Raw genomic sequence first — 22892 nt, forward strand, 5'->3', positions numbered from 1 at the left:
TTTAGTATAGAATTCATCCCAGCATGCTCTATATTTAATTGAACTTAAATCATTTTCATCCTAAACACTCCAAAAATACTTTAAAAGATCCAAAAGTTTGCCTATCCTACCTTGTTACAACTGCTCTGTTATTTTTAGATTTGATCACCCTAAGATTCATGACTCCATGCCCAATGGTCTTTCCCTACAATTTTCAACCAAATATTTGAGAAACCAACTTCGGAACTCAATAAGTAGCCTAATATCTTAAAATAGAAATCTAAATCAGAAAGAGATATCCCTCTCTGAAGCTAGAAGGGCTAGATCCCAGCTTTGCAAGTGGTTTTGTTTACCTCTAGGTTTCTCTCCACGACCTAGGAAAATTACGGAGTGACAACACATCCTATTCAGAAAATCCATATTCAAGGTATTCCTATTCAATTCCAACAACATGTGCAATGTAATCAATTAACACTTGTTCAACAACTGCTCCAACATCTTGTCCCAAGTTCTCCACAAAATTTGGTTCAGTTTGTTGTGCAAACGTATGTTCAAAATCCAATTTCGAGTTCTCCACAAACTGCCATCCTAGTAGTATCACACGTAACTATTCCAATTACTCCTCAAGTAACAGTGCAACCAACTACTCAGGCATCTATTTATCAAAGCATTTCTACAATTTAGTCTATGCCCCAAATGTGTGTGGTACAACCTAGTATACCATATATGCAACCTCCATTTCAAGGATAGGTGTTTCAAGGTCAGCTCCGGAGTCAATTTTTTCAAGGTCAGCCTTTACAAGGCCAACCTTTTCAAAATCAATTCTTCGAATATCAATCTTTTCAAACTCAACCTTATCAAGGACAGTTTATCCTGGGTCAAATGGGTGAGGGTCCTCTATTCCATAATCAACCATACCCCGGTCATACTTTTCAAGTATAAGTTCAACCGCAGTTTGGAATGGCTTATCCTGGATACACTAGAGGTATAGAAATTCCAACTGCTTAAACTATTCTAGGATATCCTTGGTATCCCCCTCCATGAACAAGATGCGTCTCTCAAGGTTATCAATACCCACAACAAGACCCTAACCATCAGTTACCATTTATCACAACTTTGGATTTACCGAATCTATCTCAATTTATAAATGATCTCATTTTCTATCTATCGTTTTGGCTGGTAATCCCTACGAAGTTTCCAAGTGACATTTCAAAATTTGAAGGTAAATCAAGAGAGGAACCATCAAATCACGTCATGACTTATCATATTTTCATGCGTCGAACTCATTAGCCGATGACTTCATTAGATTACGACTTTTTCAATGAACCTTAACTGGTTCGGTAACCAAGTGGTATGTTGAATTATCTCGAGCTTCTTTCAGTACTTTCAATGCCATTTCCACTTATTTTTTGACACATTTTGAACTACCTATCCGATATGATAATGGTATTGAACTTTTAACTTCTTTAAAGCAGTCAACATCTACCTATATTTCAGATCATATACATGAATGGAGACGAAGACGTCGTTTAGTTAAAGTTTATATCCCAGGTTAGATCTTAGCCAAATGGTTTATAAAATCAATTTTTCTAGTAATTACTGAAGATGTTGCCAAAGGTAGTGTTGTAAACCAAGACCAAGTTATCGCTCATGCCCAATACATAGATCTTATTTTTACTCAATCAGCCACTTTGCATGAAAAAATTCTAGATTTTCCTCGTCCAAGTCAAACCAACCCATCTCTTATAGGATACACATCATTGATGGTGTGATTAATTATATTAGCCAAAAATCTAAGACTAAAAAGAAAAATTCTAAAAAGACTCAAATTTTGGCCTTACCAGATTCACCCAAAGAAGATCCTTCTCCTGAAATTACTTCTGAAATAAATGACGTAGATTCATCTACTGGAAAAAAACAAGCAATCCAGAGGTAAAAGTAAAGAAAAGGGAAAAGCCAAACAAGACACTACTCCCAAGGAGAAATCAAACAAGATTGAACCATCTAACACAAAGAAGAAACCTCGCTATCCTTGGTTAATTTTGATGATGATCATTACACCAAGGAATGCCCTCATCGCGCTAAAGTTTCTAAATTTGTTAAGGGTTCACCTACTCCCATTGTTTTTAAGGATCCATTTCCTTCTCAAGACAATAAAATGTTTTCCCATAACCTATCTTCTTCTTTCACATCGGTAGACATCATGATGATGTCTTCACAAATTATGGTATCTATGAGGTCCAAAGACTATGGATCTAATAGTCCTAGTGTAGATGGAAATGATTCTAGTTCATCTGGGCATTCTTCCACATTAGATCCTCCTCTTTCTGAACCTTTACAAATTGAAAAACATAATCCTGATATGGTAATTCGACCACCTCCTAAGGGTGTTCTTCGAAAATCAGTTTTTAATCATCATGCTAGAGTTTCTAAGAATCACAATATTTTTGAAGATCTAGCTATGACACCTTCAGCAATGTAGTATCTCGAAGTGGTGCAGGCTTGTCCAACACAAAGGAAATTATTGTTATCAGCTATAGGAGCAGTCGATCCCTGACACTCTAATCTAACCATTTTTTATCTAAAAAATCATGTACCCAGACTACCACATCAACTGGTCTTCCAAATACCAGTTTTTGTTAAGACCAAACGACTTTTTTGAACGGTAATTGATAAAGGAGTATCTACATGCATTATTTCTATCACTTGTTGGAGAGATTTTGGTTCTCCAACCATCAATCGGTCTCCCACATCTTTGAAAGCCTTTGATGGAAGATAATTTTGACCTTATGGAATTCTGAATGACCTGCCTATATAATTAGAAGGTAAAATGGCTGCAGTTGAAGTTAAGTTCATTGACACTCAACTTGATTATAAATTGTTACTAGGCTAAAGTTGGACTTATGCCATGTCGGTTGTGGTCTCATCACTTTTTTGAATGGTTATGTTTCCCCATAAAGGAAAAATTACGAAAGTAGACCAACTATCCTATTATACTTCAGACACTAATTCTACTGGTGGCATTCCCTTTGTTGGAAAATTGATTATTGTGTATGAGGATGTTGGTGTTGGCCTTCTTAAAGACTCATCTCTTATGGGAAATTTCATGTTCCCTCCACCAAATCTTCCTCATAATGTTTCCTAGGTCAATATGATTACATCAAGCACTTTTGAATCTTCAGATCCTTGGAAAGTTCCTTCAGAGTCAAAATTAGCCTTCTATGGCAATCATATGCCTCTTATTCCTTTTGAATTGGCTTATGAGGCAGTTCAATTGTTTTCCAACCCATCAACATCTGAAAATGATTGAGTGAATATGATTATCGATGATTATTCTCATTGATAATGTTTAGAACCAATATCAATACCGTATCCTTTTGATAAAGAGTTTATAATTGATGAAGGCATTGTGGAGGTCATGACTTTGGATGAAATGCCATGGGACAATTACCATCATCACTCATCTTTCTTACCCTACCTTGACAAAGTCGAGAATAAATTTTCCTCTATGTTTTCATCTAAGATTACAAATAATCCCGAATGCTCGATGTCTATTCTTCATTTTGAATCTGAAAAGAATTTAGAAAACATATTGGAAACATTGCTAATAAACATCTTAGTGAAACAAGGAATTACTGAGAATATTCGTATAGGTGCCTCATATTCTTTTGAAGAAATTCAAACATATAAAGCCCTATTCCAAGAATTCCATGACATTTTTTCCTAGTCTTATGAAGAAATTCCAGGAATCGATCCCAGTATTGTAGTGCATGAAATTAAGACCTATCCAGATGCCAAACCTATTAGACAAAGATTGTGTCTGGTGCATCTGCGAAAAGTTGTTTCTATAAAATCTGAAGTTGAACAACTATTAAAAACCAGATTTATTTACCCCAGTTGGTATCAAATATTATACCAGTTAATAAGAAAAAAGAAACCATTTGAGTATGCATCGATTACAGGGACATTTAAAAATTTGGTCCAAAAGACAATTACCCAACCCCATATATTTATCAAATTGTTGATGATTTTGCTGGATGATTGTGCCCGAAAAGATATTTTCTCTTTCATGGATGAATTTTCCAGTTACAAACATACTCCCTGTTGATCAACATAAGACTGCATTCATCTACCCATGGGGAACTTTTTCTTAGCATAAAATCCCATTTGGTTTGAATAATGTTGGCGCAAGTTTTCAAAGAGCGATGTCTTACACATTTCATGATATCAAACACATTTTCCGACCCTACCTAAATGACCTACTGGCTCACTCACAGAAATAACAAGACCATCGATCGCACTTGAAAGCAATTTTCATTAGATGTAGGAATTACAATATTCGTTTAATTCCACAAAAATGCATTTTTTGCATACAATCTGATCATCTTGTAGGATTTGTTGTTTCAAAAGAAGGAATTCATGTCAATCCTCTTAAGGTAGAGGAAATTCTAAACTTGCCTTCTCCTTCTAGTCTTCGTCAACTCCAAATTTTGTAGGGGAAAGAAAACTTTTTACGTAGATTCATACCTAACTATGTCAAGTTGACCAAAGGTTTTACCTGACTTTTGAAAAATGGCATTCCTTTCATTTTGGGATGAGCTTTCGGAAAAATATTTTGATGCATTAAAATATGTGTTGACCCATGCACCGTTACTGCATCTGCTTGATTATCATCAGGATTACTTTCTATATCTAGCTGTGTCAGATGCCATCATTGGCATGGTATTAGTACAGGAAGATAAATCTAACAATTAACATGTGTTCTATTACCTAAGTTGAAATCTCACTAAAACTGAGATCAAGTACTCACATCTGGAGAAATTAGCATTGTTAGTTGTTCCAGTTGTTCAACATTTTCGTCTCTATATACTTTTGTGAAAAACAACAGTTGATGAATACTCTTACCAAAAAATTGCTAGGAGGAAAAAACTCCAAATGGATATTAATTTTGCAAGAGTTTGACTTGGAATTCGAAAGATCTAAATCAAAGAAGCCATTAGTTTTCATTGAATTATTATTAAAATTTCCCTATACTAACAAAGAAACAATTGTAAAATATTCTCTAACAGATGAACCTCTCTTTCTGATTAGTACGTCCAATCCTTGGTATGGAGATATCATCACATATCTTCAAACCCAAACTTTTAGGTCTGAGTTATCTCAAGCTAATCGTCGTCGCATCCGCTACCAATCCCAGCAATAATTTGTTGGTGATATTCTTTATTTTGGTCGTATTGACTCTATCTTTCAATAATGATTAACTCTTCAAGAGGCTGAAAAAGCACTAAATGATTTCCATTTTGGAGTGTGTGGTGGTCATATGTTGTGGTATGCCACTGCCCAAAAGATATTGCATGATAGCTATTTTTTGCCTTACATGATTAAAGATTAAATTATTGTAGTAAAAAATGCCATAATTTCTAGGTTTATGATCGCAAGATGCGACTGCCTCCTCCTCTTCACCCTATTATAGTTGTTGATCCTTTCCTAAAATGGGGCATAAATTTCATCACCTATAACCCTCACTCAGCCGGGGGGCATGGGTATATTATCCTTGGAATTGATTAATTTACGAAATGGACCGAGGGGATGCCTACATATAAGGATGATGGCAAAACTACAACAATTTTCATTTTCAATCATGTCATTGCTTGGTTCAGTGTCCCATAGGCCATTGTTACAGACCATGGTAGCCATTTTTGCAATTTTATGATGACTTACCTACGCCATCGTAGATATACCCCTTATTATCCATAAGCCAATGGTCAAGTCAAAATTGTTAACAAAGTTTTAACAAACATCGTTAAATGGATAGTTGGAATTCATAAAGGAAACTGGCATACCATGCTTTTTTCAGCGTTGTGGGCATAACGTATTGCTGCGAAAACATCTACGTGTTTCACTCCCTTCCAACTTGTTTATGGTTTGGAGGTAGTTTTACCAATTGAATGTGAAATTCCATTTTTGAAACTAGCCATTGAGTTATTACCAGCTACCTCTGGAGAGGAAGAGCATTTTTTGCACTTCGCATGTTTAGATGAAAATCGCTATGAGGCCACACTGGCTAGCAAGGCTCATAAAAATGAGTCAAAGCTCAATTTGATCAAAACGTAAATCCTCATTCTTATGTAGAAGATGACCTAGTCTTGGTATATGATCAATCACATGACAAATTAGGTGCAAGTAAATTCAAGCCTGTGTGGCATGGCCCTTACATTGTAAAATGTATATTAGCTAAAGGAGCATATGAGTTGGTCGATTATGATGATGTTTCATTAGGAAACCCTAGAAATGTCCTTTACCTAAAGAGATATTATGCATAAAATATTTCATGGATATTTGTACATTACTTGTATTATAATTTTATAGGTGTGTGCAGTACTTTTATCATTTTTTAAAGTTCACTACTACTTCTCCTGCTTATCTTATTTTATAGTTGATTTGCAGATGTCAACGTCCCCTCAAAATTACATTGGCTTTGTTGATGGTGCTAGTCATAGTACTCGGAACTTGTCTTCCGTAGCCTAGGTCATTTATTCACCCAGTGATGAGTTAGTTTCCATTCATGGGATATGCCTTGGTCAAACAACAAACAACATAGCAAAATATAGTGCAGTGATTGAACTATTATCTGACACCATCTCACTTGGTATTCGACGTTTGATTGTTAGGTTAGATTCCCAACTCATAGTATTACATTTAAATAGTGTCTACACAGTAATAAGTTCATCAATGTTAAGAACGTTTTTACGGTTCTTTCTTTTGGAAAGGCAGTTTGATTACATTGAATATCAACACATTCTAAGAAATTTAAACACATTAACTAATGCATTACCCAATCATGTGTTAAATAAACATTTGCGACATTTGTAATAAAAAATAATATCCATCGATATTTTGAACAAGATAAACTGAAATCAAAAGTATTAGTCTCCATTATATAAAGATTGTAGAGAGAGTGTTATACAAAAATATGTCATCCAAGGACATAAGGGCCTGTGGCCTTTATTATCTGAATATGCCAATACCAAAAAATCAAAATGTAACCCTAAAAGACTAAGCAACTAAGCATGATGATGATCATGATAACAGACTATAGCATAAGCAACCTGGCATCAAAATCACCTAAGCAGTCCTGGAACACCAACCATGTGCCTCTCGTACAAGAGAGGAAAATCATCAGTCCTAGTCTATGGGATATATATAGTCAACCTCTTTAGGTTGTGTTCCAGCTCGACCAACACCTATCCTACCTCTGGGTTTGGTGTTGCAACTGCAATAGCCTAGTCACCCCACATGGAAAAATGTCATAGCCCTACTTGTTACACAATATTTTGTCATACCTCCTATTTACTTCCCGTACCATATCCTGAAGTGCCAAAACATTTACTATTGTGCAGCATATCAATCATGATATACAGATCATAGCCTCCCTGGAGAATCAAAGGAAAATTTCCCTGAATCCATTTTGGAGAAGGTTTCCTAAAAACCTTTGGCATCAATGTGTTTTGATTCACTACCTACCCATGCTGATGGAAGGTTTCTCAGTTATACACTCGCACTACCAGTGTGATTTTTCATAGGAAAACCTGTGCTGAACCTCTTCTAGCAAGTTTTCCCAAACTATAGGAGAAGCTTTGCTCACTAGAATCTTCGGGAACAATGAGCTAGATATTGGTTTTTTTTTATATGGTCAATCTCTCTCATTTGGGCCTCTTGATATTATCATCATGGAATTTCCCCTTGAGATGTGGACATTCCTCCCTCCTTTGTGGATCCCTAACTCACTCTCCCTTCCTATAAATTCACTCCCTTCCGTCCCCAAACAATTGGTTATTGGTTGTCGCATCCCTATGCTAAGATTATGGTTGCATGCTACCTATTCTAACTTGGAGAAGGAATGCTTGAAGAGTCTTTGCTTGGACTTAGACATCCACCAAAAGGAGGGCTCCAACATCAAGGCACAGGTTGTATGCTTCCCTTTTTAGTTTCTTAATATATACATATGATGTTCACTTTTCATATTTGTGTAAATGTTTATGCAATTAGCTTAATGTTCTATGATCTGTTAAGTAGTTTATGTTTGATCTATGCCATATATTCTCTCATATGTTGCATAGTACTTTGATATTCCTTGCAGGTACCTATACATGAAGAACAACTAAGGAGTGAGGCCTAGAGCGAAAAATTCAAATCCATCTCCAAGGATCAATAGATTGGCATCAGAGCGAGGTAGGTTTCTCCTTATCTCTGCATTTTTAAAGCATAAGCTAGGAAATTGTATGTTATATCGTTTATTTGTTGCTAGACCCACTCATTGGACTAGAGGGATCACCTCTGCCTGTCGAGGGGATTTTCCTTCACAACCCAATGACGAATCCATTAGGGAAGCTATAGCATGTTCATCCTCCTTTCTCAACTGATCTCTTGATTAGTTTGACCAAACATCGTGTTCTCAATTAGTTTGGGTTGATATAGGTCTACACAATCACTGGTTGCTATCTTAGAGTGCTCGAGTTAGAAGTGTTTGTGAAATTATTTTTATTTTTTGCGTCATCCCTTGTTGGGCATGCTTTTTGATCTGACAGTTGCATTTCCAATGCATTTTTATTAAAATAGTCACATTGATCCCATGTTCAATGCCAGTTTGGCCTTAATAGTTGCGTTGATCTCTAAGATTGGCAAAAATCTAGTGTTTCTCTATCAAACCCCAGTCTGCTTGAGCCCCTGAGATCCTGTTTTGTCCTACATGACTGGATTTTGTTGGTGTTTTGATTGATTACCTCATTTATTAACAAATTTTTGTTTGTGTGCAATTAGATTGATTTTATGGTTTATATGTTGATTGGTTGTCACTTTCCACTTGTGAGTGTCTTTGGGTCTCTAGTTTGTTAAATGATCAGGTTTGTTGTTCATTTGGTGAAATCACTTGAAAAAATGACTTACATTCATTTCAGTTTGTCTTGTTCAAAGTTGTTTTTCATGTGTATTAGGTCATCTTACATTTGAAATTCATCTTTGTCATTTATCAAACATAGATTTCATTGTTTGGTTTGCAAACTGAAATGAGTATATTTTCTTATCTATTTGAAAGAGAAAGTGAAATACATATTGATTAAGTGCTTTTAGATTGGGTGTTACTTTGATCGATGCCTTGTTTGCATTAGGAGTATTTTGGATCAAAATATTCATTTTTTTTTTAGCTTAGTTACATGTGATCATATGAAAATCAAAGAACATCATATAAGTAAAGTGCATCTTAGTGAAGTGAAGGTTATTTTTTTCTTTCAATAGATTGCATGTTCATTGGTCAAAGTGAAGTTTAGTTTTTCTCTTGCATTTTTCATTTGGAAAATTTAGTGGAGGCATATTGTTTGATGCATTAATTGCTTGAAATTTCTTCCCTTGTTAATATAGAATTCATTGAAATGAAAGGTTTCCGTTTTCTCATATAGTTGCATTATAGGATTCAGGTGACATCGTTTGAGCCTGAAATTGAAACCTAATTCAAGAAAAACATTAAAATTTACTAAATTAACCTAAGGAGCATTTGTAACTTAACACAAACATTTAGATGTCTAGGCTAGAGACGTGTTCTAGTGTCTATAAACCTAGCAGTTGGCATCAACTACCTGAATTGTCTCCCAGGGGTGAAATCTCGTTCTAGTATAGAAGTCTATCGGAGGTTCTCCAATACTCTAGGGTATATCAGAGGCACTCTAGTTTGGTAAGTATATCGGAACACTCTCACCAAATGGTTATGCTTTAGACAACACTGACATGGACTTGTGCTCCCTGTACCATTGAGTATATATTGGGATATTCCACTAGGTTATTATCCTTTAGCCACAAGTAACCGAGTCAACCACCTTGTAAATGTGATACACCGAAAACAAAATTCAGGGAGATCGGTCATCATACGTTAAGTCTGTGGTTTCTACTAAGGTGTATATAATGGTTCATAGATACTTGGTAAAACATTTTTCCTAGATTACCCCTTTCTATTTATTTCTGTTAAAGTTATAAAATCAATAAATTGACTACAGAACAATATTCGTTTTGTGGGAATACTCAATAATAGATCTTGGGTTGATATTGATGGAAACATTTCCTGAGTCTACCAGTCAAGGAAACTCCTTTGATGGGAATCCTAGTCCTTTTCCTTATTTTGGAAATATTGGTTCTCCCTATATGGCAACATTGTCCTTTCCTAGTTTTTCCATTGGTTTGCCAATTTGGTTATTTTCAACCTCGGTGATTCCGAGTGTCCAAACTTCTTTTCAACTGAGTTCTCCTCCACCTGAAAAACATCAACCTCATGTTGATCCTAAAGTTGACCCCTTACCTTATTCACCCCATTCTTCCTCTTCGCCTGGTGAAAGTCTGGATTCTAGTAACCAGGAAGCTAAGAAGAAGAAGAAGTGGACGAAGAAGAAGATGAAAAATAACCAAGGGGGAAACCAAGCAGCCATTGCTACGGATGCAACTATGTAGAAAAATCTTCCAACCAACCCCAGAAAGTAAAATTCCCTTTCATGTTATTTATGGGTGACCACCTTCTTACAAGTTGTCCTATTATTCCTAAGGTCTTAGAGGTGTGGTCTATAGGTTCACATTGACCTTTGTCATCAGCCTCTGGAGATCATGTTGGTGATAAATGTTCAACTAGTGACAATAATTCCCATGAGAAAAAGAGAAAAATCAAATTTCCCTATAATTTGTGTGAAGGTAATCATCCCGTTCACCTTTGTCCTCTTATGGATGAAGCTTCCAAAGAGTTGGAAAACCATACTTCTTCCCAGTCTCATATTTGGCTATTTATTGAAAGCTTTCCCCTGATCTTCCACTAGTTAATCTAGTGATTGATAAAAAGTCATCTTTTTTCAACCCTGCTCTCTTCGAAAGTGAGTCTCATGAGTCCGTTCTTGACCAAACATTGGTTGAGAAAACGGTAGACCTGAATCCACCTTTAGATAACCATACCTTTCCGGTACAGAGTGAACCTCATAACGCATAGGTTCTTCTGATTTCTTCAGCTTCGAATGAACTAGAGGGAAATCCTCTGATTTCCAAGGTGCATGAGAGTAGTTCTCCTATTCCCATAGTGCAAGAGGGAAGCTCTCACATTCCTATGACTCCCCCTCTGAGTAGTTTAGTCACTTCTTTTGATTGGAGTCAAGTGGAAGGATATCGTTTTCTTTCCTATGTGCCTTTCCATATTACAGTACAGGTTTACAATATGGTCATACCTAGCACAGTCATAGATGAGGGCAGATATATTAATATTCTGTCCTCAACTACTTTGCAAGCTTTAGGTTCTCCACATCTTGTTCCCGTCACCCAGAATTTGTTAGAATTTTAACAGAGGAACCAGTCAACTGTTAGGGATCCTTCCTAAGTTACATATTACTTTGGGAAGAAAAAATGTCTATATAAACATGATGGTTGTCCAAGGCCCTTTATATTTTAATCTACTCCTTGGTTGTGATTATGTTTATGTCATGGGAGCTCTTATATCTTCTCTATTTCATGTGATATGTTTCCCACATGAAGGAAGAATTGTGATCATTGATCAACTTACATTCATTGGTCCTGAATCAAACCCAATCAACCATCATCCCTATATGGTTCTTATATGCAAGTGGTATCACCCCCGCCACAAGTTAATTCAAGTCTTTGATTAGATCTCGTAAATTCCATGTCGAGTATCTCACTTGATCTCGTAAGTGAACCTTCATTCCATCCATCTGTTAGTAGCTAGTAGTCCACTTAGGTGAATAAAATCAAGCTTGGGGGGCATGTACCTCAAATTGAGTCATTATGTTGGGGGCATGCAAACTTATCTCAAGCATCATTTATCTTTGTTTCAAGCTTGTGTAAAAATGAAACCAAACCCAAGCATCTTTTATTTTCGTTTCAAGCTTGTGTAAAAATGAAACCAAATCCAAGCATAGTTTTTTCTCTTGTTTCAAGCTTGTGAAAAATGAAACCATCCTCAAGTATACTCAAGCATAATTTCCCATGTTTCAAGATTGTGTAAAAATGAAACCATTTCCTTTTTTACCTCTCGTGATTTCTATTTTATCAGCCTATTTTTTCTAGATGAACCTTGGCTTTTTCCTTTCCATCATCACCATCTCTTTGGTTGATCATACGCTTTCACTTGGTTGTTTTACCTTTTCCTGAGGAACATCTGCGATGAGTAGTCTTATTAGCTAGCCTCTTGACCCTTACATGTTTTGAGAAATTCCATCATGACTAGAACCAATTGCTATCCTTTTATACCACTCATTCCTTTAGTTGGAGTCATCTTTAATCTCTTTTCTGACTCTTGAAAAATGAGAAGATTGTTGAGTACTTGTTGTTTTGAACTCGTAAAAGTAAATTAAATGACGTCTACTCAGTATAAGTTTAACCCTTTTCTGGACTGAGATAGACTATGGTATGAAAAAGGAATACCTTAGTCAAACATGGCTAAGAGGTTCTCTTGGATATTTTTTTCTACCTTCCCAGGTTCAAGAGACGATTTACAAACAGGGACCTTTGGAGTTTTCTTTTCTGCTTCTTTCTCAAACTCTCTAAACATGAAAAATATGTCGATTTTCACCTCCATCAAACTCGTTAAAACTTTAACGACACAGGACTTGTCACCATGACGAGACCGAGTTCCTCCTTCCTAGGGCACGTAAAGCTTACAAGGATGGATTCATCCAAAGGGTGAACTTATATGGCAAGCATATGTTATCCCCTTCAAGCTTGCGATAAAAAAAATATATTGGGTACTCGCTAGAAATGGTGGGGGAAAAAGTGAAAGCGTTCATATCTTGTATCCTATAAAGGGCGAATGTTACTCTTGAACATGACACTCATCTGTTACTCTTGTCAAGTTTGGGACAACCTCACTTTGTCACTTTCCTTCCTAGGTTTTGGGAATCTAGTTTTTCTCTCATCTGATCATACCACTCCATCATCATGACCTCTAATCCTATTTTGAGTAAAATGTTACTAAACTCTGGAGTCGTGTCACTGATATGTTCAAGAGAAGTCATGTCTACAGTTCTTTACTGCCTATACAATATTTGACTTTCTGCCACATTCCTAGATCATACTTATATACTCTATTACATCCTTTTGTTTAGTTTCGATGATGTGGGATTCATTATGGCCCTCCTTCGACGGATCACTTCCTGTTGACTTCAACTCATCATCTGAGAAGATGACCTAGAAGCTCCCTTTAAGTACCTTACAGCTTACATGTCTCAATGGCAAGTTCTTCTAATTTGATGACAAGTTTACATCATTGACCTTCAATTGGATGATTCCACCGGTGTTTGTCTTCAGCTTCACTATTCATAGTCGTGGATTGTGTTGTTTGTACCTTGAGAACCATTGTCATTATTGGTGGTTTCTCTTGTGCCTATTAATGGTTTACATCATTGACCAATAATCAAGCGGGTTTCTATCATGTTCGACTTCGACACATCTATTTCCATGATTAGAATTTGTACATTGATCAGGTTGAGACAGGAGCGCAAGACCCTGGATTTTTTCTGATGAAGTCCAGGTTGAGTGGAGTTATGAGTCATTAATTATTGTACACATGTTTCCTCTGGACGAATGGCTATGACCATACTGTGGGTCCATATTCATGATCCTTTCTATTCGGATGGTTGCGACCATACTGAGGACCTTTCCACATGATCCCTTTTTGTCTAGGTGGCTCCTTCCATACCATAGATTCATGTATTATTACATGCCTATTCATGTATCATTAGGCATGGTCATCAGAGATGTCATATATGTATATGTATATTCTTGACTTTCAGGCCTCTTGACAGTGTTTTTCTCGTCCTTGCACTAACTTGTAAAGCATCTCAACCATCACTCCCTATTCTGCCTTCATGCCTTAGTAGACATCTGTTACACAATATTTTTTCATACCTCCTATTCACTTCCCATACCATATCCCGAAGTGCCAAAAAATTGACTACTGTGCAGTGTATCCATCATGATATATAGATCATAGCCTCCCTAAAGAATCAAACAAAAACTGCCTTGAATCCATTCTAGAGAAGGTTTCATAAAAACCTCATTTTTGGCATCAACATGTTTTTCTCCACTGCCTGGTTATGCTGATGGTAGGTTACTCATTTATACACTTGCATTGTCAACGTGGGTTCTCATAGGAAAACCCACGTTGAACCTCTTTTGGAAGGTTTTCCCAAACTAGAGGAGAATCTTCGCTCACTACAACCTTCGATAACAACGAGCTAAATATTGGTTGTTGTTTATATGGTCGATCTCTCTCATTTGGGCCTCTTGATCTTATCATCATGGGCTTTTCCCTTGAGATGTGGACCTTCCTCCATCTTTTGTGGATCCCTAACTCCCTCTCCCTTCTTCTAAATTCACTCCCTTCCAACCCCAAATGATTAGTCACTGATTGTTGCATCGCTATGCTGAGATTATGCTTACATGCTACCCATTCTAGCTTGGAGGAGTGTTTGAAGAGTCTTTTCTTGGACTTGGACATCCACCAAAAGAAGGTCTCCAACATCAAGTCATAGGTTGTATGCTTTTGTTTTTAGTTTCTTAATATATACATCTAATGTTCACTTTCCATAATTATGTAAATTTTTATGCTATTAGCTTAATGTTCCTTGATTTGTTAATTAGTTTATGTTTGATGTATGTCATATATGCTCTTGTATCTTGCATGGTACTTTGATCTTCCTTGCAGGAACCTGGATGTGAAGAACAACTAAGGAGTGAGGCCTAGAGAAAAATATTCAAATCCATCTCCAACGATCGAGTGATTAGCATTAGAGCGAGGTAGGTTTCTCCTTCTCTCTACATTTGTCAAGCATAAGCTAGGACAGTGTATGTTAGATTGTTTAGTTTCTTGCTAAACCCACTCATTGGGCTAGAGGAATTGCCTCTGTCCATAGAGGGAATTTGTCTTCATAGCACTGTTGGTCGAACTGGGCCCACATCTGCATATGCATTTCGAATAATTAGCCTTGGAAGACAAAAAACACATAAAAATTAAAACATTAAAAAGAAACATCAAAATGAGAAGTTTTTACCTTGTTCACCCCACTGCGTCCCTACTAGAAGTGGGATGTCTGGGTCACCCCTATAGTCCATCCTTGCATATGGAAAATCCTCAATCGAGATGATCTGTTGACCCAGCCATACAAAAAACTCATGATAATATCTCTCCACTAGACCATCACCTCCATGACGAGCCATAAGTGAAACCCAACTTAGCATCCATGGATCTCGAGTTCCTCCCTCATCCACCAAAATATGTTGGTGCCTGAGGAGTGGAATCCTCTCTAGAGAAAAATAAATTAGAATGGCTCGATAACCGTAATTCTTCAGTTTACCATTCTTTTCTCTAGTTAGTTGTCCTTTCATATTGACAACCACTACCTCGCACCAGTTAAAGACCATGGAATCCAAACATTCTACAATAGTATGCATCTGGGCCTTTGTGACCAAGTGAAGAGTTGCACTGCCACACAACTTGCTAGCAGTGAAATCTATGGTCCTCAAGGGTAGGTTCCCAATAGTCTGAATATCAAAGTTGTAGTCCTTGAGTTGTGCTTTCCCACAGTATTGTCTTAGGTATCCAACAGTAGTATCTCCACCCATATGTGGGAGAGCCCGGTCAAAATGTGTATATCATCAACATCAATGGTTATATGATGATCCCTGGTCACAAAACATTGATTCTGGGCATCCTGGGTTCTCACCAAACATGTCATGAGATCTACCTGAGCTTTCATCCCCAGAATAATACAATATTTGTAGAGGGCAAAATTTATCAAAGCCTACAAAGTGGTCAGATCATCCAAAGTTGTTGCATCATGGTTCTCATGTTCTCTCTCCCTCCATTCCATTTTGAATGGTCATAAATCCTTAAAATGACATTTAAAAGGAGTTAGATTAAAATTTGAAACACGTTTTTCATTTTTTGGGGCAGATTTTCCACATTGTGAAAACCCTCGGCGCTTGAGTGGCCACTTTTTGATAAACAAAGCGCATCTGCCCTATTCTTCAGGAGAGAAGCCGCGCAAATAATCTATCTCAGTACACCAAAAATTATCGCCCTGAGCAAACCCGATGAAGACAAATTGGGCAGGCTCGAGGGCAAATTTTTAAACACAAAACCCCCCCAAAAAATTAAATGAAAGCCTGCAATTGAAATTTAAATGGATGAAAATGTAGATATTGAAGATATCTCTTACCTGGATGAAACGGTTTGTGATTTCATCCACCGGTTTGCTCGAAATCATCCCTAGAAGTTTGGTGGTAAAAAGCCCTCTTTCTGCTCTCAAACTTGTTAAAAAGCAAATGGTAAAAATAAAATTACTTTCTGAACTTTTATATGTTTTGGGTTATTAAAATATTATTTTTTATGCCTAGGACCTTTTGAAAGTCAAATTTTAGTGTTTTTTACCCTAATATCAAGCAGTTATGAGACTTTATTGATTTTAATATGCAAAATAGATTACAACATAAAAATGGATTATTTTGACTGTGAGAAAACCTTTATCACTTTTCATGCTCTTGAAAATCATGAAAAAGTGAAACGCTAGAGTCCTCTTTTAAGCCCTTTTCATACTCTCGAAACATGAAAATATTGTCAAGCACTTGATTCTTCGAACTCGTAAAAGTAAATGAAAAACCCTCCACTGAGTATAAGTTTACCCCTTTTACAGACTAAAGTAGACTATTTATGAAAAGGGTATACGTTGACTAATTATGGTCAATAGAGTTCTCTCCTGCATTATTTTATTCTTTTGCAGGCTTAAGGGACCAAATGTACAAAAAATAACACTGTGGAGTTTACTTATTTTTTTCTCTTGACTCCCTAAAATTGAAAAACATCAATCTTTACTTTCTCTAGGCTCGTTAAAATTTTATGGTAAAAGAACTGAATGAGTTTTATTTTTGTGTCTTTTCAAACTTTTTAAAAATGAAAACAACATCGAGTTTCCCATTTACTAGACTTGTAAAAATTAAACATTATAGGATTCGTTAAGCATAACGAGATCAAACCACTCCTTCTTAGGGTTTGTTAAAAATACTTTGGAGGACTCATCTCAAGGATGAGCATACAAGACAATCATATGTTATCCTCCTCAAGCTTGTAAAAAATAAAGAGGTACATTCCAGTAATGGTGGGGGGAATTGGGAAAAGGTATTCATTTTACATTCATTATAAAGGCAGTATGTTGCTCTTGAACATGACACTCTGTCACACCCGTGTTCGGGTTGGGAAATCCATTTGTCTTAGAGTTAATCAAACCCCATTGAAATTCTTCAGTTGGTTTTGAGTATTTTCATTGAGTCAAATGCTTCCAAGTCAATTGTCACATCGCCATGTATTCAAGAGAAGTTAAACCTCAGTTCATATTCCTTTCCAAATTATGGTCTTCAGTAGTGTCGGCCATCCTTGAGTCAGTCCTTGCAACTATTGTTCAAAACTTGACATTGTGTTTCGTGTCATAGGCCCTCTTGCAATTGATCGCTTCCTATCGACATTAGCTCATTATATATGAAGTTGATCTCAAAATCTTTAGTACCTTGAGGCATTCATGCCTTAATGGAAGGTTTCTCACCTTCGATAATAGGTTCTAATCATTGGCCTTCGATCGAATGATTCTATGAGTGTTCGACTTCATATCATCTTTTCACACTCTATATATTGTACTGAGAGTACCTTGAGAGCCATTTTCATTATCCATGGTTTCTCTCGCACTTGTTAATGGTTCACATCGTTGACCAATAAGCAAGTGGTTTCTACCATGTTCAACTTTGACACATTCACTTGCATGGTTAAATTTCTAGTATTGATCGAGAGATGGAGATGACCCTGGATCTAGTTTCATCAATCCAGGTTGTGAGGAGATATATTTTCATGATTATGTAGACAAATTCATATTTGATTGTTGCGTCCATACTATGTCTATTATGGATATGATTTTGAGTCTTTTCGTACTTGTTCATTGAGTTACTTTTATGCTGAGTATGGGAATTCCTACTTCAATGATGATTATATATTGCATTGTAATCCTTGAATGTTTCTTGTATGTTTCCAACCATTGTCTTTGATCCAATATTTGGCATGATAAAGCACTTCAATATTTAAAACTTATTTTTCAGACTTCACACTTTAGGGGGAAATTTGTTACACGTCATTTTGTCACCATGACACTTGACTGTTAAAATGCATCTCTCGCCATCCATAAACATGTTCCATTACACTCCCTTGGAATTCAAACAATAAAAAACCCCTGAAGAAGATTTGAATTTTGGTTAAAATGGCTTTATGACTTGTTAAGTATGACCTGCACACTTTTCCTAGTCAGTTTCTGTGCATTTGCAATTTCTATCCCTAAAAACTGCATAGAACTACACTCTATCTTCCACTATAGACCACGCAGATAACACAAAGAAAATTAAAAAAAAAGAAGTGAATTCCAGAAGCATTATTGGTCGAATATATCCCAACGAAAATATTCTAGGTCATATCTATCCGAGCTATACCCGTCATATCATGGAGCTAATTCCCTTTCATCAATGAACCCGAAACCCCCAATTACAGGAGCTCATCCTTCTCTTTTGGATCTAAAACTTCTTCCTCTTTACCTATAAATTGACTAGAGGATAGAGGGATTAGGAGGTTCAAAAAAGATACACTTATGCTAGATTTAGATTGGAAGGATTATCATCTAAGGAGAGATTTAGAGGCATTTGGGAGAAACCTCGTGACATCAAGGCAGAGGTTGTAAGGCTCTTCTTTATCCTTGAATTAATAAAAATGAATCATTTTTTCCATTGTATTGTCTTATTGAAATGATGAGTGATTTATTCTTCTTTTGATATTCATTAAGGTAATCTCAATTTCTAATCTTCTTGATTGTTAGATTAAGCTTGTTAGAATTGTTATTCTTATGTCTATGATTGTAGGTCCTTTTGAGCATTGGGAAGCTTCATCGAGACAAAATAGGGATCTTCATCAAGAATTTCACAAATAGGTAAGAGGCTTATTCTCCTACTCTTGTATTTACAATTCAAGTGGAATTAGATTAGGGAAAGAGTTATACAATTCTCTGCTTGTTTCTAGTTTCCTTTAGGGTCTAGGGAGATCGATCTTGTTAGCAAGGGGGATTTATCTGTCATAACCCCCATGGATGAGAAGATGAGAAAATCATTGGAATCCAAAACTTTAAGGCGATACAACTGAATGGCCTAACATCTTGATTTAAAATTAGGCGACATGTAAGATTATTAAGCACAACAAGATTATATTTCTTGATATTATGAATGAGAGACCAATGGCTTCAAGGTTAATTACTTGCACAATAAATATTAATGCACCAAGTTACCAAATGAACATTTGATACAAGATGCAAATTCTATCCTAAATGAAGAGAAAAACTTAAATCTAATGCGAGATGCAATATCTTGGTCAATTTGAGTTAATTTCCTAGTCTAGGTGAATCCTTCTTCTCAATTATTTCGAAGCTAGTCTTGAACAAAAGTTGTAGAGAGAATCGCGAAGGAAGGAGGCTATGGATTCATTAAAAATACCTCCCGTGGGGTTCTAACCACCCAAGTGCCTCTATTCCTACAAGGGATTTCCCATAAGAGAACTGGAAGGTCACCTATGTTAACTATGAATGAGGGCCTAGACTTCTCAAATTGTGTGAAGAAGGTGGTCCTATGTCTCTTAAAACCAATCTTATGCTTGGAGGTGTATTTTAGATAGGTACTTATAACTTAGAATGAATATGAAATTATATTAGATTTTCTTCAATGATATTACAAATATGTGAAATTCTCCAATATGACAATATTAAATCACTTGAAATCAAGATGCATACAATGTTACTTCTCAACACAAGATTACAAGATGACCATAACAATTGAAAGAAGTACTTTAGAGAAAACTTTATCTCAATGAAAAAAGATTAGAAATATAAATTATCCAAGATGTTTATTATATCTTCTCAATGTGTCGATTAGATATTATTTAAATCCTCTTATATCTTAGCAATCAAGAACAAGAACAATTTAGAGCATAATGATGAGAAAAATATCAAATTATTACTTAGACTATGAATCAATTAGACAAGAAAAGATTTATAATTTTCTCTTAAGCACAACAGTAACTAAAATCAATAAGCACAAGGAGAGACGATATTGCTAATAATGATATGCAATGTATCATAAAACCAACAAATTCATTTTAAAAACAATGGATGTCAGTGATCCGGATCTTGTGGGTAGGCCCGCAAGATCTTAAAAAATTAAATTCCAAAAGAAAAGAGGAGAACATACAATAAAAAAAAAGCACAAAGAATTTTTTTATTAAAATAGAGAATAACGGTAAAATCTAAATTGTGGTGGAAAATCTGTCCTTTTACAAAATGTGACTTGTTACTTGTAGCCTTTTTTCGTTACAATACCACAGGTAAATTCCATGGGTGGGTAAATAATATGGGTGAATGAATACCATGGGTGGATGTCACTTACAATACCATGGGTAATTCCATGAGTCGATAAATACCATGGGATGATGAATACCAAGGGTGGATGCCACTTACAATATCATGGGAAAATACCATGGATGAATGAATACCATGGGTGGATGTCATTTACAATACCATGGGTAAGTTCCATGGGTGTATTAATACCACGGGTGGATGTCACTTACAATACCATGGGTATATTCCATGCACTACAACAAAACCATGTGATTAGCATCCCTTTTTGCTTCCTTTTTTGCATCTAGAGCCTATTTTTGGTGCTATTTGTGTCCATTTATCAAATATGGTGCAAAACTTGATGCAAAATGTGCACCAAGTTTTGCACCAAATATTACACCAAGTTTAGCGCTAGGTATTGCAATAGGTTTTGCACCAGGTTTTGTACCAGGTTTTATACCAAGTTTTGTGCCATATGTTGCACCAGGTTTTGTTCTAGGTTTGCATCAAGTTTGCAACTAATTTTGTTTCACCTACTTTTGCATCCTCTATTTCATCCATTTTTTGTACCTACACTTGCATCAAATTTTGCACCATATTTTGCATCCATTTTTAAATAATTTTTTGCATCCATTTTTGTATCATTTTTCCTTCCCCTTTGCACCATGTTTTGTGTCAAGGCTTGTGTCTAGTTTTGCTCCTACTTTTGCATCCAATTTTGAATCTTGTTTTGCATCCATATTTATATTCTCTTTTGCATCTATTATTATGTCCACTATTCCAACCAATTTTGTTGTGCCGCAATTTATGCCTAGTTTGGCACCTCCCTTTGCACCCACTTTTGCTTCTAATTTTGCATCCATGTTTTCATCCTCATTTAAGTCTAGGTTTTCATCGAATTTTACATCTATTTTTGCATCCATTTATGTATGAATTTTTACATCAGGATTCACATCAGGTTTTGTGTCTCTTTTTGCATCTATTTTTGCATCAAATTCTATTGCATTGACTTTTGCATCCAATTTTACATCCACTGTTGCACCCATGTTTACATCCACCTTTGCATCCATTTTTTCATCTTTGTTTGCATCAAATTTTGCTTTCTTTTTTTCGTCTATCATTACATCCACTTTTGTTGTGCCATAATTTGCGCCATGTTTTTCACTTACTGTTCTAGCCACGTTTGCTTCCAATTTTGCATCCATGTTCGCATCCTCTTTTGCATCGAATATTTGCATCAAATATTGCATCCACTTTTGTGTTGGGTTTATGCATTGAGTTTTGCATCTTGTTTTATATCTAATTTTGCATCTAATTCCATTGCATCCATTTTTTGCATCCAATTTTGTTTCACCTATTGCACCCATGTTTGCATCCACTTTTACATCCATTTTTGCATCTTGTTTTGCATCCAAGTTTGCATTTTTTTGTGTGTTTATTGTTACATCCACTTTTGCATGCACTATTGTTGTGCCACGATTTGTGCCATATATTGTGCCTATCATTGCAACCTACATTTTCTTCCACTTTTCTATACACATTTGCATCCTCTTTTATGTCCTAGTTTGCATCAAATATTGTGTATGTTTTTTCATCCACTTTTGTTGTGCCACGATTTGTGCCATATCTTGTGCATATCATTGCAACCCAAATTTTCTTCTACTTTTGTATACACATTTGCATCCTCTTTTATGTCCAAGTTTGCATCAAATATTGTGTATGTTTTTTCATCCCCTATTGCATCCACTTTTATGTGAGGCTTTGAATCTCATTTTGCATCTACTTTTGCATCCACTTTTTCATCTAATTGTGTGTCCACTATTGCACCCATGTTTGTGTCCACATTTCATCCCTTTTAGCATCTTATTTTTCATCCAATTTTTCCTCTTTTTTACTTCTAAGTTTGTGTCCTTTTCTACGTTTGTTGTTGCATCCACATTTGTTTTACCATAATCCATGTCAAGTTTTACACCTACTGTTGCACCCATTTTTTCTTCCACTTTTGCATCTATTTTTGCATCCTATTTGGCATCCAATTTTGCATTGACTATTGCATTTGATTTTGCATCCACTTTTGTGTCATATTTTGCATATCGTTTTGCATGTACTTATGTTGCATCAACTTTTCATCCAATTTTAGGTTTATTGTTGCCCCCACTTTTGTGTTAACTTTTCCATCCATTTTCCAACGCACATCATATTTTATGCATTGATCATATTTCTTATGACATTGACAATTATGAACAACTGATGACAATGTCAATAATCATGACAATGATGATAATAAAGATGATGGTGATGACATGAATTGTGATTATGATGATAATGGAAATGATGATGGTTACAATGACAATGATGATGAAAATATTATGATGATGGCGATGTTAATGACCTTGGTCAATCTTCCCTTTT

The 22892-nt window shown here is 35.9% G+C and overlaps 1 pseudogene; it reads right to left on the reverse strand.

Moving 5' to 3' along the window:
• Nucleotides 1-412: 412 nt before the first annotated feature.
• Nucleotides 413-22892, reverse strand: part of LOC149192012 (endoglucanase 6-like) — a 150299-nt pseudogene continuing 127819 nt past the window's right edge.

The sequence above is a fragment of the Pinus tabuliformis genome, chromosome 2_2, assembly GCF_031772625.1.
Source record: "Pinus tabuliformis cultivar Carrire ecotype Pingquan chromosome 2_2, CPIR1, whole genome shotgun sequence".
Classification (NCBI taxonomy): Eukaryota; Viridiplantae; Streptophyta; class Pinopsida; order Pinales; family Pinaceae; genus Pinus; species Pinus tabuliformis.